Genomic DNA, 5,937 nt, shown 5'->3' on the forward strand with positions numbered 1-5,937 from the left:
CTAGAACGTAAAATAAATTAAATCTCATTCCACAACCCAAGTTTTAGAAATTAGCTACACATGATGTTTCTAACAATAAAAATAAATCTACGTTGAGTCATGACAAAATCTAAAAAAAAAAAAAAATATCCGAATGAAATAAATCCTAGAGATGCTGCCACTGCCCGTAGGAAAATAGACACTAAAATGAAAACTGAAATATAAATTGAGAAAATAAAATGAAGAACAAACCTCAAAAGAAATGAAGAAACAGCCGAATGGAACTTAAAAGAAAGGTCTTAAGAGAAATAAAATAAAAAGCAATCAACACTCCTGTCCAACCAACCGGAAATAAACTAAGACCACCGAACAAATAAACTAAAAGAAACTGAAAGAAAGAATTAAAACTCTGCTGCAGCTCTATGAAACCGAAAAGAAAAGAGAGAAAATAAAACTCTCCAAACTGCCTAGCGTCCCAATGAAAAAGTAAGGAAAATAAAAATAAACTCTCGACTACTCTCCCCCCTGGACGAAAGCCTTCCAGCTGTATAAAACAAGTTGAAAAGTAAAGAGTCAAAGACCTCCTGCTGCTGCTTTCGGTCCAGCTATCCTCCATCTGCTGCTGCACGTTCAGTCATCCGAAAAAGAAGGAAGAATGCTTCTGCTGCTCAAAGTGATTTGTTCCAGCATCCAGAGTGTGAGCTGTCATTGGCCTTTCACGTGCAGAAGCAAGAAAAGCTTGCCTTCCAGCAACATGTTTTCTGCATTGGTGTGCTGTCCATGTGAGTTTGGTCTGTATGTGTGATGTGCTCCTGATGAGTGGTTGTTGTCAGCTCTGTTGTTGAATGTGTTTGTCTGCTGCATGGTGTCCGAATGAGTGCATTTGATTGTGTTCTGCAACATGGTGTGATTGGCTGGTTGTGAGTTGCTGTAACGTGTTGCCCGAGTGATCTTCTTTCTGCTGCTTGGTGTAGTAGCTGCTGCACATGTGAGTTTTCTGCTTCAGCTGTCCAAAGGTCTGCATGTGTGAGTGTTTTGCTGTCCATGTGGTGCCCGAGTGAGTGTTCTGCTGCTTTTAGCAAGTGTGAGTTTGTCCGAATGCTTTCTGCACTTTTCTGCATGTGTGCATGTGTTGGTCTGCATGTTTGCATTTTCTGCATGTGTGCTGTGTGAGTCCACTGCATGTCTGCATGTTTGCATTTTCTGCATGTATGCATGCATGCGTGAGTGCTGTCCGAATGATGCTACATGTGTGCTGTCCATGTGGTCTTCTTTCTTTTGCTGTAGTAGCCGTTCCTCTGCTACTCAATGTGATATGCTCCAGCATGCCGAGTGTGTGCTGTCCACTGCATGGTCCGAATGATCACATGTAATGCCATGAAGTTCTCCCGTCCTTCCATTCCTCATATTTATTTTGGTCATGAAGCAGTATTGCTTAAGGAAGAAACGCAGCACTAAAGGCGGTTGATGATATAGCACCACATGTTGTAATGGTGATGATATCCCTACATGCAATGTACGTATTGTATTATTGTGAAGGAAGATCAATCTTTTGCCAAGTACTAAATTTAAAAGTGAAAATCAATTAATTTCTTATAATTTCTAGCAACCTAGCATAAATAAAACTACGCACAAAATCAGTATCATGCTTTTATGTGAGAGGAGGTGCAGTAATGATCTTACTATTTGGCCAGAGGAAGAGAGAAAATAACAAAATATATAATGGGCAATTAATGGCCAGAGGAACATGCATGCAGATTAGTAGCTAGAAAACACTTCGATTCACTTCCATACACTTTGTGGCAGACTTCCAGACTTCAATATTAGAATTTGATGCATAATTAAGTATTCAATCTTTATTTGATAAAATAAATCACTCATTTAAACAACTTAATTATGCAATTCTAACCCTTTATCAATAGCGACAAATCGGCCCCTAACCCCGCATTTCGCAATATTTTCGCAAGGGAAATCCCACTACTCACACTCCACATTAACCCGCCTAGTTTGGTAATAGAATCCGACGAATTGCCACCCACACACCTGTCATCTATTTCGTTCTTGAAATTGAAGGCCACATACACCTTACCATTGGTTTCGGTCAAGCCCAAGAAGCGTAACAATCTCCCAAGGTTCACATCTAGCCACGGTTAAGCTTATGACTTGAGTTAAGGGCAATAATCGACTTCCACACGATTATTTATCTCTAGACCATATTTTGATAATAATTTATCTTCTAATATACTTTCTCACCCTTTTTATCTTGACCTTATTGTTTTCATTGTTGTTTTCCATCATTCTGAGATTTAATTAGAAGATTAGTATTGATCCAAGACATGTTAATTGAAACAAAGCCATGTAAACGACCAAATCACCGCAAATCGCCACCTCAGTGCACCTTCATGTGTGCATTGCAACAAATCGGCACCATGCCCATGCCTTTTAGACATTTCCTCATTGGGAACTTCACTATTTACACCGCACATTCACCCTCCAAGTTCAGTTCTACCATCTGATGAATTAGCAGCAGGAAACCCCGTCTTTTATCTCATTCTTTCAGTTGAAGCCCACATACAGCTTATGATTGGTTTCCGTCAAGCCCAAGACGTGTAACATGCCCCCAACGCTCACATCTAACCATGTTTAAGCTTCTAGCTAGCGTTAAAGGTCAACAATCAACACACACATGATTATTCATCTGTAAACCATGTTTTGTGCTTAATTTCACTTTTAATAATCCTTCCCACTTTTTTTCCCTAAACCTTGTGGCTTTTATTGCTGTTTGTCATCATTCTTGGGTTGAATTAGAAGATTGTACTTCATCCAAGACATGTCAATTGAAGGAAAGCCAGGTAAATGACCAAGTCACCGCAAATCGGAACCTAGCTGCCCCTACATGTGCGTTGCGACAAATCGGCCCCTAGCCCACGTATTTCGCAATATTTTCGTAAGTGAAATCCCACTACTCATACTCCACATTAGCCCGCCTAGTTCGGTAATAGATTCTGACGAATTTCCACCCACCTCCACCTGTCTTCTATTTCGTTCTTGAAGTTGAAGGCCACATACACCTTACCATTGGTTTCGGTCAATCCCAAGAAGCGTAACAAACTCCCAAGGTTCACATCTAGCCACGGTTAAGTTTATAACTTGAGTTAAGGGCAATAATCGACTTCCACACGATTATTAATCTCTAGACCATATTTTGATATTAATTTATCTTTTAATATTCTTTCTCACCCTTTTTATCTTGACCTTATTGTTTTCATTGTTGTTTTCCATCATTCTGAGATTTAATTAGAAGATTAGTATTGATCAAAGACATGTTAATTGAAACAAAGCCATGTAAACGCCCAAGTCACCGCAAATCGCCACCTCGTTGCACCTTCATGTGTGCATTGCAACAAATCGGCACCATGCCCATGCCTTTTAGACATTTCCTCATTGGAAACTTCACTATTTACACTGCGCATTCACCTTCCAAGTTCAGTTCTAGCATCTGATGAATTAGCAGCAAGAAACCCCGTCTTTTATCTCATTTTTTCAATTGAAGCCCACATACAGCTTACCATTGGTTCCGTCAAGCCCAAGACGTGTTAAAAGCCCCTGAGGTTCACATCTAGCCCTGTTTAAGCTTCTAGCTAGAGTTAAAGGGCAATAATCAACATACACAAGATTATACATCTCTAAACTATGTTTTGTGCTTAATTTCAATTTTAATATTCTTTCTCACCTTTTTTCCCTAAACCTTGTAGCTTTTATTGCTGTTTGTTTTCATTCTTGGGTTGAATTAGAAGATTGTTCTTCATCCAAGACATGTCAATTGAAGGAAAGCTAGGTAAATGACCAAGTGTCCACAAATCGGCACCTAGCTGCCCCTACATGTGCATTGCGACAAATCGGCCCCAGGCCCACGCATTTCGCAATATTTTCGCAAGAGAAATCCCACTACTCACACTCCACATTAACCCGCCTAGTTCGGTAATAGAATCTGACGAATTGCCACCCACCCACCTGTCTTCTATTTCGTTCTTGAAATTGAAGGCCACATAAAAGATCATTGAGACAAAGCCATGTAAACGCCCAAGTCACCGCAAATCACCACCTTGGTGCACCTTATTGTGTGCATTGCAACAAATCAGCGCCAGGCCCACGCCTTTTAGACATTTCCTCATTGGAAACTTCACTATTTACACTGCACATTCACCCCCCAAGTTCAATTCTAGCATCTGATGAGTTAGCAGCAAGAAACCCCGTCTTTTATCTCATTCTTTCAGTTGAAGCCCACATACAGCTTACCATTGGTTCCGTCAAGCCCAAGACGTGTTAAAAGCCCCCAAGGTTCAGATCTAGCCCTGTTTAAGCTTCTAACTAGAGTTAAAGGGCAATAATCAACATACACAAGATTATACATCTCTAACTAATGTTTGTGCATAATTTCCCTTTTAATATTCTTTCACACCTTTTTTCCCTAAACCTTGTAGCTTTTATTGCTATTTGTTTTCATTCTTGGTTTGAATTAGAAGATTGTTCTTCATCCAAGACATGTCAATTGAAGGAAAGCCAGGTAAATGACCAAGTCACCGCAAATCGGCTCCTAGCTGCCCCTACATGTGCATTGCGACAAATCGGCCCCTAGCCCATACATTTCGCAATATTTTCGCAAGAGAAATCCCACTACTCACTCTCCACATTAACCCGCCTAGTTCGGTAATAGAATCCGACGAATTGCCACTCCCCACCTGTCTTCTATTTTGTTCTTGAAATTGAAGGCCACATACACCTTACCATTGGTTTCGGTGAAGCCCAAAAAGCTTAACAATCTCCCAAGGTTCACATCTAGCCACGCTTAAGCTTATGACTTGAGTTAAGGGCAATAATCGACTTCCACACGATTATTTATCTCTAAACCATATTTTGATATTAATTTATCTTTTAATATTCTTTCTCACCCTTTTTATCTTGACCTTATTGTTTTCATCGTTGTTTTTCATCATTCTGAGATTTAATTACAAGATTAGTATTGATCCATGACATGTTAATTGAAAGAAAGCCATGCAAACGCCCAAGTCACCGCAAATCGCCCCCTCGGTGCACTTTCATGTCTGCATTGCAACAAATCGGCGCCATGCCCATGCCTTTTAGATATTTCCTCAGTGGAAACTTCACTATTTACACCGCACATTCACCCCCCAAGTTCAGTTCTAGCATCTGATGAATTAGCAGCAAGAAACCCCGCCTTTTATCTCATTCTTTCAGTTCAAGCCCACATACAGCATACCATTGGTTTCCTTCACGCCCAAGACGTCTAACAAGCCCCCAAGGTTGACATCTAGCCATGTTTAAGCTTCTAGCTAGAGTTAAAGGTCAACAATCAACACACACATGATTATTCATCTCTAAACCATGTTTTGTGCTTAATTTCACTTTTAATATTCCTTGCCAGCTTTTTTCCCAAAACCTTGTGGCTTTTATTGCTGTTTGTCATCATTCTTGGGTTGAATTAGAAGATTGTTTTTCATCCAAGACATGTCAATTGAAGGAAAGCCAGGTAAATGACCACGTCACCGCAAATCGGCACCTAGCTGCCCCTACATGTGCATTGCGACAAATCGGCCCCTAGCCCATACATTTCGCAATATTTTCGCAAGAGAAATCCCACTACTCACTCTCCACATTAACCCGCCTAGTTCGGTAATAGAATCCGACGAATTGCCACTCCCCACCTGTCTTCTATTTTGTTCTTGAAATTGAAGGCCACATACACCTTAGCATTGGTTTCGGTGAAGCCCAAAAAGCTTAACAATCTCCCAAGGTTCACATCTAGCCACGCTTAAGCTTATGACTTGAGTTAAGGGCAATAATCGACTTCCACACGATTATTTATCTCTAAACCATATTTTGATATTAATTTATCTTTTAATATTCTTTCTCACCCTTTTTATCTTGACCTTATTG

The sequence above is a fragment of the Carya illinoinensis genome, chromosome 3 (genome assembly GCF_018687715.1).
Source record: "Carya illinoinensis cultivar Pawnee chromosome 3, C.illinoinensisPawnee_v1, whole genome shotgun sequence".
NCBI lineage: Eukaryota > Viridiplantae > Streptophyta > Magnoliopsida > Fagales > Juglandaceae > Carya > Carya illinoinensis.